Below are 14,025 nucleotides of genomic sequence, written 5' to 3'. Positions count from 1 at the left end.
ATCTGCATCAGACTATTGAACCGCTGTAGCGAGCAGACGCGCTGTCCATGGAGCAGCTAGCTAGCGTAGCGAGCTAACCCACTGAGAGTATATTTAAGTCAATGTGGGCAAACACAGGTGGGGGTCACCATGGAAACTGCAGACAATCCCAATCGGGGTCCACATTTTCAGCCCACTTTTAAACCATATTGGGCCCACTTAGCCTTGACGGCTGGGTGTTGAGATGATCGAGATATTAGTTTTAAGTGTTTTTACTCATGATAGGTAGTCAAATTTTAGTAGCAAGCCTTGATATCTTGTTGAGACAATTAAGGACTAAAACTCTTAAAATAAGTGAAATTATCTGGCATAAAATCTAAGCCTTTTACCATTAAAAAATATGCATTTATTCGCTTGTTTTAAGACAGTTCATCTCACCTGGAGTCACAACAGAGACAAAAATGTGTCCCTTCAAGAACTGTTAGTCTGTGATTTTAGTAAAGTTGGTTTAAATTCCTTCTGAGCTTAAATCAAAAGAGATTTTTCACTGATTCCCGTTGGAGCTGCAATCACTCCAATTATGTGAGCTCCAAAGTGACTTTTCCCAGTCATCCGGCCAAGAATTCTTCAGCCATCAATTAGAAATGTCGCTTCTAATCTGAGCCCGCTTCCCAGACATTGGTCATTTCCCATTAGAGTCATTTTCCCCAGGATCCCATGGAGCGATAGACATCTCCGCAGCTCAATAGAGGAGACGTGGAGGAGACCATAATTAAAGAGGTGGCATTTACTCTCAGTCAGGTCCTCTCAGAGATCCGAATCTGCAATTACCTTCTAGAAAATAGCATTGTCAGGACAGGACCCGCGTTAATAATGGCCCCCATCTCTGGGGCAGTGTACAGAATGCAATCATTTCCACTGAAGCCACGCTTTGATTGTTTATCGCTTTACCCAGGGTTATCGGCCACTCCACTGTAGTGAAGTGGAGATAATCCTGCGGGGCCACAAGCAGGCCCATTTGAGAATTGTGCTGAGTGGTGAGTGCACCTCTAAAGGGTAACCCTAACACCGTACTCGTAAAGGTTGTACAACCACCAGATTCACCAATCACGTAATGCCTTCAAATTTCTCGCACACATTTTCTGTCTCATTCACAGACTGCAGGAGCAGCGTTCCCTGAAGCCTCCGCCAGCCTGTGCCAGACTTTCCAGATACTTTATCAAGTGCATAAGGACCATTTGCACAGAAGGCAATTAAAAGCTTTACTGGTTCCTGCAGGCAGAGGGGTAGTTTCAGGGCCCCAGTCGACACATGAGCCAGCACCTTATTGGCGGGGGCTGGCTTTGTGCAGCAAAATAGCTCCAGTAATTTATACCAAATAGACTGCAGGTAGAGTATGAGAGCCAAGAGGAACGCATCTGCATTAATCAATATGAAATTATCCAGGATGTAATTTGTGGAGGGCAGCCGTGCACCTGCCCAGAAATGTGATTGGGGAAGCCTGCAGATAACTAAACGCTGCTGAAAATCTGGGAGGAGAGACTCCAAATCAGATCCAATTGTCTGACAAGTCCCAAGCAAAGATGGGAGCGAGCGATTGGAGATGATGGATGGGAGAGCACTTTTGAAAACAATGTTTTTCATTTAAACATGCTGGATGCTGACAGCAAGTCACGGCAGAAGATGCAAAACTCTTGGCTCTGTAAATGTGACTTTTAGATCCCCCAAACAAATGCAAATGAATGATCTTAACGGAAGTAAGGAAACAGATCTATTAGCATGGTGCCAGAGATAAGAGTGTCCTTAAAATGACCATATGCAAACGGAGCGATAGCGCGGCTGTGCAGAGGATTTGCATATCTTCAAATCAATCCATGCATCACGAGTAAAATCAAAACTCTTTAATTGATTTCAACAAATTTAAAGTGTTTCTTTATTTGCAAAGGAGCCTAACTTCATGTTTTTGCTTTGAAAGTTAAGTTTTCCTTATCGGAAGCACTTCTTAGTCCGGTCCAGCCAACACTGCAGACTTTCAATGTCATTAGTGTCGGTAAATAGAGGAAAAGCCGGACATTCTGGAGACGGTCTGGTCCTTCTTCGGCAGCTGGTGACCTTGCTGGTCTGTACGCTCCATGACTTTCTCGGGTCTCTTTTTTCAGGTTTTAGACAGCCTGGCTGTCTTTATCACTCCCCGGGATCAGCAATTGCTCACCGACAGTCTCTCAGTGATGCCATGCTGTATCTCTTCAGAACACAGCTATGTGATTTGCAAGTGCAATATACAAGCTAGGGGAGAATACAAAAGAGAGACGGAGTGGTGCAGGGAGAGTTCAGAACATTTTAAGTACCAGTTTGGAGAGGAATTAGATGAGTAAAAAGAAATGCAAAGTCCCAGAAATGGGACCTCTTCTGGCTTGATATTTACATAATAATCCGTTTCGGTCTGAGTAATAAATTCAGACAAGATGTTCTGTTGCTAAACCAAAATGTTAGAGGGAGAAAATGGAGGAGAGCAAAAGAAAATAATAAAGAGGGAAAAGATTGAGTGGTCTCCTGCCAAGGCCAATCAGAGGTGAATTCAGACATTTTGGGGGCCAAACGGAAACATTTCTTTGGAAACTCAACCTCAGTTTTCTGATTTATTTAACACTTTTTTTGTCTGATCGTGTAGAAAAACGTTTGACTTGATCAGTGGTCAGAACACAGCAAATCATCCAGTGAGAAATCTACGGAAAGCACAAAACATTAAACAAAACACATCAATATTTTAACCAAAACAAGTATATTCTTTTCTGTAATCCAAAAAAGAACAATTTGTTTTATTTCCAAAAGTCTATATTTGTGTTTCTGTATTCATGTCAAAATTTTCCAAATGTTTTTGGTAATTATTACTGCTTTTCACATCACCAAATGTAAATTTTTACATTTCTTTAAAAAATTATGTTACATTGTTATGAAGGGTTTGGTTAAAATGGGATACTTAGATGAGAAGTCCCCTAGAGGCCATTGTTCTTGAGGTCAAAACGCTTAGAAAACTTCAAATTAATAGATTTGTGTCAAGAAACTAACATGCCGCAGAGACAAACCCCATCAAACTGACAGAGAAGAACGTAGACAAAGACACGTTTACATCAAATACTAAGAATAAGTTTGGGATTTAGTGGAAAAACTCAGTGGATGTCATATCCACAGTGTCTGTTTCCCTTCGCAGATTTATTGGTAGGGAATTGTATTAGAGTGATAGACACACCTGGTTTAGTGTTTTCCACATAATGCTCTCAACTGTTTGCAGTGTTTCTCACTTATTAGGGCCAAATCCAAGAAATTCTAAAAGAAAAACATTTTCAATGTGGCAATAATGTCAACATTCTGTGAGGATAAAAAGTTAATTTTTTCAGTTAGTCATTCCAAGGTCATCATTCAAACAGCCATGAACACACAACTTAATGCGATGAGTTCATAGTGTCTGTAGTATTCATCAGAGTCGTCACCGGGGGGGTGGACTGTCCGTGTATAACAGCTGATTGTCACTGAGGCGGAGTCACCTGTCAAGTTTACAGTACGTGACATTTCACGAATACTCCATCTGATCGCCACTTCCACTTACTTTCAATTCCGCAACACAATCTACTGACAAAAGGAAGTCTTTGCCATGGGGGGCCCACTATCGGCCATCATGTGCAGTTTTTCATGGAAGATCTAGAAAAGAAGGCAGTAACATCTGCACCAGAGCATTGCGAGCCAACCCTTTGGAAACGCTACGTGGACGGCATCTTGGAAATGGCAAAAAACGGACAAACGCAGGAGCTGACAGACCAGCTCAATACCATGGATGACACTGGACAAATTAAATTCACATATGAAGAGGAAAAAGACAGTTCAATCAACTTTCTAGATATAATCATTACTCATACAACAATGAAATCAAGACACAGAACTCCTTTCAGAATGTATATAGGACCCAGGCGTGGAGATCTGCCAATGACAGACCACAACCACGACCAGAACCTGGACCTCTGACCTCAGACACGGTTTAGTAAATGTGACACAACTGCAGGTCTGTTTACAAGATGTGAGGGGACTAGAGTTTATAGAAAAACCATTTGCAACCAACTCCACCACTTTGACTGGAATGACTGACAATCGTTGCAAGTGACTCCACTGACATGAAGTCACTACCATGAACACAAGATCATGTGACCTGGACAGTGCAGCAATGGTCTAATGTCCTGTTCCCTGATGAGTGTTGGGTCATCTTGGAGAGAAATGATGGTCCAGTCACTGCATGTTCATACTTGCGATACATCATCATCATCATCATCCCCCAGTTCCACCAGAACACCCCCAACTTTCTGTTCATGGATGATAACGCTCCACCACATGGAGCCAGAATCGCCACAGCTGGACTTCAGGAAGTAGGAGTGTCTAATATGGTTTGGCCAGCAATGACCTCTGACCTGAACTCTATAGAGCATGTCGGGGACCAACTGAAGCAGAGACTGGATGATCCGACCTCCAAGTGACCTGCAGAACTGCATGCAGCACTTGTAGAAGTGTGGAACGCCTCAGAACATCATCATGAGGCTAGTGAGGAGCATGAGACGTCAGCAAATGGTGGAAATATCCACTATTGACATGGTTCATGTTTGAAATTTGGGACAGTTTTTATAATTGTCTAAATTATTGTGGTTATGACTTTCAAACTAATGAAAATGGTGTTTCTTCTCATTGAATATTTGTAATATAAACAGGGAACTTTAATGCGTTTCATTAAAATTCAGACCAAATAAGAAAATCACTCATGTAAATAGGAATACTGCTGATTTATTGTGAGTAATGCTTTTTATTAGTCATCAAACAAGAGGGCTCATTGATAAAGAGTGTGCGCCACATGTGCATTAGTAGAGTCATAATTCTAACTCAATACTTGGAGCTTAAATTGCATATAAATACTGCACTAATATAAACATCAACATGTACAAAGGACATGGCCGCTCTACCAAGACATGATGCAGAAGCTTTAGGTAATTGGCAAACATGACTGACTTGTGCCTGCCTCTGATACAGAATTCAACTTTGAAAATAATGCCATGTTGGCAAGCGACAACAGGTTTCGTTGAATCTTTTTTACAAGAAAAACACTTGCCAATTTTACAAGCTGAATTAATGAGAAGCATTTAGAGTCCTCCCTTTGATTCATGGTTCATAAGCATAGTACCGCATGGCAGATTTAATTGGTTGAATTCCTCAGTTGGCAGACGAGAGACAATTCCCTCTCAGGCTTAGATAAAAGACTTCTAAACTCTATTTTGTGGAACGAGGAGATGAAAGGGCAAAGAAGACAGGAGCTTGTCAGGAAGAAGCCATCCCAGCAGCCTGTTAGTGAGCAGGTGTAGCAGACCAGAAGAGCGACAGGTTATCATCAGCACCATGCTTGAGAAATGAGACGTCACGTCATCACATCATGATGTCTTATTCCCCCCTTGACTCTTCTAGCCAGTCCTCCTCCCTCCTGTCAGGGCCGACGCTGGAGTCTTCAGCTGCAAATGTTACATTACTTTCAGTTATTCTATGAATCCATATTGTAACAAAAACTTTAAAGTGAACGATAAACGAAGCTAAATCAAAGGGCCATTCATGGTGGTTTGGGATGTTCTGGTCAAATTTGCTACTAGGAACAAAGTTTATCAAGGACTTTTACAGTCTTTGAACAAAATAACAACAACCACTTTTACATTTAAAGTTACAGATAAGAAGAATAATTTTCCTTTTGATCTATTCAAACATTCTTCAGTGATTGCTGTCGAAGAATGTATAGAGTCCAGGTCTATATTTTGTCTTATTCTTGACAAAAGTCTGAAGATTATGGTTTATGTGATTGTTTGGAAAGAAAAAAAGATAAAGATTTGCTAACCATAACATGCCCAAACGCTGTTGGGTTAAAATGACAACACAGTTTTTATGTTGATATCGACAGACAGAAAATTCAATGTTACAACTAAAGGGTTCATAATAACTGAGCAGGTTAGTGTTTATGTGAGCTCTTTATGTTAGTGCTGCTGAGACATGGCATGTTATCATAATTCAAACAAGCAGAGATCTATACATTTCCAGTCATTTTCTTTCCTCAGCCATTTATTAGTACTTATCTTAAATCATGCAGATTTGAATAAAATAACAACCATGCAGCAGTTAAACACTATGTTTGCTATATTATTACGTATTTGTAATAGAACATTTTAAAAAGTCGTTCACCTGTTGCACTTTATGCAAAAACATTAATACCATGAACTGGGTCCTGTTTTTGTGATGAAACATTTTACGTTTTTTTACTATATCTGCTAAGCTGCATCTCATTGTTTTCCTGACATGTCCAATATGGCGTCCCTCTTTACGTATCTTAGACCATGGTAACAAGCTAGCGTGTCATCTCTCAATATATCTGATTGGTCTCACCAACTTCCATCCTTACATGTTGTACAAGTGTTCACTGCGACCTGACCCCCGCAGCATACCCATAGGAAAAACGTGCATGAACATTTTCTCTCCTCGGGTTCACTGATTGGTCTATGACATTGATATTTTGTGGGGCCACCAGGGTGTCTTGTACAGGTTTGACCATTTTTCCCCTGCAGACAGCCCGTACTCAGCTGATACACATTGTTCTTGTATGGTTTCAAAATGATTGAGGTAATGGGACAACATTTTAATGCATGAATATTTCTTATTTAAATTAAAACATCATTAGTATGAATCATGAAAGAACTGAATTGGACTTGTTTCAAAAGTGTTGCAATAAGCACTAGAACATGTGAGATGATAATAACACAACTGAAATAGCATTCCTCTATTGTACCAACAGAAATAAACAGACAATCAAACCCAAACAAAGTGCTGTCCAAGAGCTTGTCAAGTTATCACATTTGATTTGTTTTTTTGTTTTTAATTTGATTTGTGTTAATCAAGTGAAACATGGCAGAATGTGGCTGAAATGTGTCATAATCAAAACTAATAACTGGAACACACTTCAAGAGTGTCACAGTTCACGTGATAATCAAACCAGAATAAAAAAAATTGCTCATTTTGATGAAATTAGTCTCTCATTTCCATATGAAGAGACGCTATTAATAACAAAGAGCCAGTATGCAATTTCTCTCCCTCCTCCATGGGAAATGAGCTATGAAGAATAGCAATAATTGTCAATGGGCAGCTCTGCAGCAGAGCATCTGCTTCCTGCTACATAATCAAGTCTGTCAAAATTCTGAAAGAGGCTCAAGTATTATTGAAAGAGAAAACATAGAAAGCACTTAATTAAGAAGAACTAAAAGGAACACATGTAATTTTTTTTACATCTCCTGCTGTCCCTTTAAGCTGAACTGTCTGCAGACGCTCTGACACTGAAACCTTAAAGAAACTCAACTTTAATCATTTTTTTTATGCACTCTTAAATACAATCACACTTTCAGCCACCGTTTGACACAAATACTACCACACTAAAAGTAATTCAATCAAAAGGTGGATTAAAAAAGTAAAATAGTAAGAATGAAAACAAAAATGTTAATTAGCAATTGGACACTTTACTTACTAAAGTATCCAATTTTAAGTATCCAATTACAATAAATGTATAAATCAAAATGTGCTTATGGAACCCTAAAATATAAATTTATGGAGGGATTTATTCTGGCGTCCTTCATTGCAACAAGCCTTTAAATATATTCATGGGCTGTGTTTAAATCTTTTATTGTCATCTTCAAAACATTAGAGTTTGCCTAATTTTTTTAGCAACATCCTAAAATTTTTGCCTAATTTGTTAACAACTGGGGTTTTAAGGCAAATTTAGAGTTTAGCTTCGATTTTAGCAGCAGGCTAAAGTTTTTGACTAAGTTCACTGAAGAATTTTAGGCTGTTTTGGAGTTTAGCCAGTAATTAAGCAATGAGCTAGCTTTTTTGTCTAATTTGACCTCTACTGAGGTTTTTTATGCTAATTTGGAATTTAGCTCATATTTGAGCAACATACTAACGTTTTGGCTAATTTGTTATCTACTGGGGTTTTTAGGGTAATTTAGAGTTTAGCTTCTATTTTAGCAACAGGCTAAAGTTTTTGACTACTTTGGTTTACTGAAAATTTTAGGCTATTTCTTTTTTAGCTAGTAATTAAGCAACAAGCTAGCTTTTGGGGCTAATTTGGCATCTATTAAGGTAAAAGAGTAAAAAAAATAATCAAATTTTAAGAGATGTTATTTTCTTTTTACATTTTTGCTTTCATCCATGCCAAAAAATAGACATGATTCATATTTCTTTTTTTTTTTTTAAAAAGGTCATAAACATACATTTCTCAAAGGCAAGGTAAATCTATGCGGCTCCTTCTGGGTTTTGATCAGTAGAAAACGAGCCCAAATGGCTCTTTTACTGTTAAAGGTTGCCGACCCCTGAAGCAGGCAGAGGTCTCATTTTGAGTGTCCTGAATCCCCTCGAAGGTTCTGCATGAAAATCATCATCCGAGAGCCAAAGAGGAAGAATAAAATGAGCATCCAGAATATTATTGGAAACTGGTTCAAAACACAGGGTCTGTAATCACAGCAGGTTGTGCTGCGTTGCCAGTGTGAGTCCTTAAATCACATTTTGATTATACCTCCTACAAGATGAGTTTTGTCCCGCCGACTGTTTACAGAAGACAATGCAAAACAACAATGGAGGGACGACTCGCCCTCGCTCCGATCTCCTGACAGGAGACGAGTAACGATGTCTTAGCACGCTTTCACACCCCGAGGCATGTCTTTGAGAGAGAAGGAGATGAAGTAAGACCTTAGAAACAAATGCACGTGTACATTGACACGAAGATGACTCATATCTCGTGAGAACATTCAAAGATTTGCTACATTTAAAGTTGGAAGCGGTGCATTTAATTGTGATGATTTTTTTTATTTAAAGAATTCCTTCAGAGTAATAAAACATTTACTCCTTCAGTGGCAGAGAATATTTTTAAATTGCTCTGCATATTTCACAGAAATCAACTCATACTTTCACTTCAGTGAATGCCAGTCTATAAGACATTCAATGTTTCACAGTAGATAAACTTACAGACTCAACACATTCTCACCCCAACTCGTCACACGTTGACGTTTATTAAGGCCCCCTCCGCGTCACTTTTCGATCTTTCGGGTGTCCCCAACTCATCTTTTGACGTGCTGGCTGTTCGTAAAGTCAAGGGTCCACAACCCCAGAGGCGTCCAGTACCGGTACCGTAACCTTAACCTGGTGCTGGTTTGTGTCCAGTACCACTCCTGGTACATTCGGCTAAAAACTTCATAATTACGATATCACTGGGAACGATTTTACGATAGAAAAATACAAGGTTGGAGTGGAACTTTAAGAAGTCTAGAAGCAGACTGGTGGTTTTTCAGAATGTACCCCACCCTAACCCAACAAATATAGAAGCCTTTGTTGTTTTTAAGACAGATTTTATGCACAGCGGCAGTAGCTCATTAGAAACACAGTTCTGGTTTGTGGGCGGAGCTGTTGACCCGCCCCCTCCTTGTCGCTGAGAGCTCTGTTTTTTGAGCTCACGCACCCTCAAGCTAACATTAGCAACGAAAAAATGACAATGAGCAATATTGGATCAATCCAGTCATACAGTTTTAAGCCAATATTGCAATTCGCCACAGCACGAGTGTTGAACCTCATTATGACTCGCCCACCTAAGCGGATGCGCCAGGATACGCGCAGGGGGAGAGAGTCTTCAGCACAACCGTTTCAGTATTTGCCTCATTAATCTGAGGATTTTCAAGAATCCAGTTTTCTTATCCAACACGATTTGAGTTAAGAAATACTCAAAAAACACAATCTGAATCATAAATTCTTTTATATATGTCCTCCACTATCATCAAAATGCTACAAGAACATGTTAAAAACACAGTAAAGATGATTTTTACTGGAATGGGTCTTTAAAGATTTGATTATTCACTTTGATTTAGCAGCTTAGAGTGAATGTTTGCACATTAAAGCTATTTGAGAGTTAACACTCGGAGCTGCTGTTCATAGTCTCTAGGATTTGGCGCACATGCAGGGAGGAGGAAATGATCCGGTGTGTGGAAGGTTTTACTTTCACTTTAGGGGTTGTGATGAAAAAGTTCTTCCACATTTTGTTTAACAAATTATGTAAAAACCTAATGTTCATTTAGAAGTCCAATTAGTCGTCACACATCTAGGTGTGTGAAATTTGACTCTTCCCCTGGGGGGAGCGGTGAGCTGCAGACACCACCGCACTCGGGAACCATTCGGTGGTTCGTCCAACCTGAGTGTCAAACGAGGAGGAATTGGGTCCCATTTTTACTGTCTTTGGGTTTGGTCTGGATTTTGAACTCGAACTCTTCCAGTCTTAGGGCGTACACTCTACCACAAGCCCACTGAGCTTGTAGAGTTTGCAGGATTTTTCTATATCTGTGAATCTGTATGTCATTGTTTACTGACATGTCCAACATGGCGCCGCTCTTTATGTATCTCGGACAATAGTAACAAGCTATGCCATCTTTTTTTTTTTTTTCGAACAAGAACAACAAAAACAGTTTTAAAAACCAAATAAATAAAAGTAAACAATGAAATTATCCCACAAACAAAACATGTTCAGAGTTTGAAAAAGTGCTTTGGATGAAGCTAAAAGCTTTTCAAGTCCAAACCCCCTTCTTCTTTTTCAGCCCAAATTAAATATACAATTATCTCATTAACTATACTGAGCAATATGAACAAAAAACAAGATAAATTTAATTCATGACAAGAACAGCAAAATAACAAACATCTTTAGCAAATTTCTCATTGGTCTCACCTACTCCATTCTTACTGCTTAAGTGTTCACTGCGACCTGTTGCCCGCAGCATACCCATAGAAAAAATTTAGATGTAAATGTACATGAACATTTTCTCTCTAAAGGTTCACTTAGTGGTCTATGACCTTGATATTTTGTGTGGAGATAGATGGATAGATGGTCGGACGGACAGATAGATAGATATTTACAGACTCGAGATCCAAATTTAAACACCAAATCTTACATAAAAAGATAGTGTAACTGCCGTTATCTTTATATTAAGATAACCTGGGTAACAGGAACTGTCTTGATGCCTGCTTCAAAAAAAGTTAATTGTTTTTTATGCAATTTATTTTTTTGCACTTAATTAAAGAGTGACAAAATACAAAATAAAACCATAAAAAAATACATTTTAAGGCAAAAAAGTGTACTAAACACGACAATAACATGGTCTAAGATTAATGTGCTGTCGTGCTTCCCAAGTCCTAAATCCAACTAAAGACCAATAAAAAGACACAACAGCTCCCAAAATGCATCTTAACCAATAAGAGGCCGGAACGGCTGCATGACCAAAGATTGACAGGTGCATGCATGAAGTATAATGAAGAATCTTCAGCCAAATGGCTCCAACAGACAGTCAAATTACCAGTAAAAGTCCCCTAAGAGTAATGAGATACTAAAAACCAATAAAAGTAATTAAAAAAAACAAAGCGCAAAAGAAGAAATGTCAAAAAGAGACATCTTTACCAGTATTTCCAAATTGGGGACAGGTCTCTACAAGTTCTGCGTCTAATGCTGGTGAGAGCTAAAATAGTTAGAGGTTGAATAATACCATAAATTAAGTGTCTTAAAAACGCTTCAAGAGTGTTAAGTCTTGCACCAACTGACCATCGTGTCCTTTTAATAAAATTCTAAAGGCATCATTGTTTATAGTTAGACCACAGATGTGGAGTATGGAGAATCGTACAGTTAGAATCTTTGTGGCAACTGTACATAAATGAAACTTACAATTAAACTAAGGCAGTAAACAGTGCTGTCTGTGGGTTTCATTATCATCAGTCCATTTGTAACAAATCACATGACCAAGATATTGGACTATAAAGCTCAGCATTATAAAATATATATCTATATAAAGTTTAGGCCCATGATTTTCTAAATTTAGACATATCTGCTTTTCTGATTTTAAGATAATTTCCCCAATAGAATGGAACTTCTCTAAGAAGTTCTTCCAGTTTGATTAACTTATAACTATTTCTCATCAAAAAGAGAACTTGGATGTTAGCATATATGTTATTACTGAGATGTTATCAAATTATATGAAAGTAGATTTTTTTTCTCTCTCTACCATCCCCATTGTTCAGCACTATCATTCTATTTCTAATACAGTGTGACTAACGTCTAAATCAATTTTTCTCTTGACATGTTCTGATGAGGTCAACGGGGCGCTTCTTGTCACCGTCGCCTTTTCTTCATGCTCATAAGTTCTGTCTGGATCAGTCTCCATCACTTAAGGCCTTGAATGCTTGTCAGGAATAATATCAGCAGTGGTTTGAGATTCCCTTAATTAGAGTATTGTACATTGGAGGTAGAAGACTGTCACACTCATTGCTCATTGAGATATTCATGCGGTGGGCTATTCATACCTGATGAATACATCAAATCGCACAAAGAGATGAAAGGGGTATTCAGAGCTAATCATTCTGAAGCCAAACAGACATTAACCATCTTTAACATTATTTGTTCTTATTTCCATCATTCATCCACGTCGAATGTTTGGAACAATCTGTTATGTAAGAGTCCAAAAATAATCACTGGATTGAATGAAAATTGTCAATGAAAATCAATGTACCACAACTAATGGCTGGTGTATGTTAACAATAGATAGCAAATAATCAAAAATGATTCAAGAAGGCTCCATAAAAAGCTCAATTATAGAGCTTCCTGATTGGTTTTCTTGTTTTCAAGCCCTGGTTGGATTTCTGCAGGTACTTCAGCTCCCTTCTACCAGAGTTTGTGATTGGAGTGAAGCTAAAGAGGAAAATCTTGTTCTTAAATCTCTCTGAACAAAAACTGCTGCATCATTCTGGCTGTGAACACTTAAGGAAATGTCGTTTCTGAGCCCTTGAATTAACCTGATTTAAATGTGTGATAAGCATTTCTGTATCCTTTCAAATGTGATCCTATCAGCAGAGCTTAGATAGGCCAATGTCTTCTCTGTGATAGCGCAGATGTTTAATGTGGTCAGCAAAATGTGGCATTTTATGAATTTTTGTTTGACCGTATAGCTTATATCTAAGCCCAAAATGAAATATTATTTATTTTTTGAGGTGTAAAAGGAGCAAAAATTACATCCCAAGCTACAAATATGTGTACATCAAAGTTTTAAAGGGTATTTTTTTACAGGGTATCGTTCTGAGGTGTGACTTTGATTATGTTTGACACATAGAATGAGGTAGAAAAAAAATGCATATTGAGGTTTCACTCATTTTCACTTTTGAATTTTCTGTCTGTTCAGGTTACATCATTCTCTTCTTGACGTTAAAATATGTTGACACATTGATCAAATGTCTTCAGATTAATTATTTTTTTATTCAAAGTTTGAGGTTTTGTTGTGAAGTATTAAATGAAGCTTCAAAATCTGTTATTGGGTGAATGTTTTCTAAGCATGACTCTGTGTTTTCTCTTTCTTATTATTTCTTTTTCTTTTTTTTTGCATGTAAAACTCAATTACACTTTCTGCAATCTTGGTATTAAAAATATTTAGCTCAAAAAGGACATCGCTTCTATTTTTAGTATTTGTAAACGCCATGATCTTTACGATTTTAAGAAAATGTATGTGATTTTTTTTTTTTAGCCCCATCGAAATTAATGGAAATGTTTTCAAATTTCTGCAATTTTTGCAAATTATGCAGTTAAAAACATTCAGCATGTTCAGGAAATTCCTGCTTGTACTTCTGGTATTGGTAAATTTCACACAAATTTGTATATGTTACGCAAGTTTTTTTATTTTCACAATTTTTGCTTTTTTTAATGCATCCCTCAAATTTTGAAATCTATGGTTGGTATCGAAATGTCCAGCAAGTTAAGACCATCAATGCTAATTAAGCTTTTAAGGCTAATTTTAGCTAATATTTTAGCAACATTCTAGCTTTTTTGGCTAATTTGGTTTCTACTGAGGATTTTTGATCTATTTAGGAGTGACGCTAGTATTTTAAAACTACAGATGTTTTTTTGGTCCAATTCTG

The sequence above is a fragment of the Oryzias melastigma genome, linkage group LG21 (genome assembly GCF_002922805.2).
Source record: "Oryzias melastigma strain HK-1 linkage group LG21, ASM292280v2, whole genome shotgun sequence".
NCBI classification, from domain to species: Eukaryota; Metazoa; Chordata; class Actinopteri; order Beloniformes; family Adrianichthyidae; genus Oryzias; species Oryzias melastigma.
Note: the sequence above shows the minus strand (reverse complement) of the source record.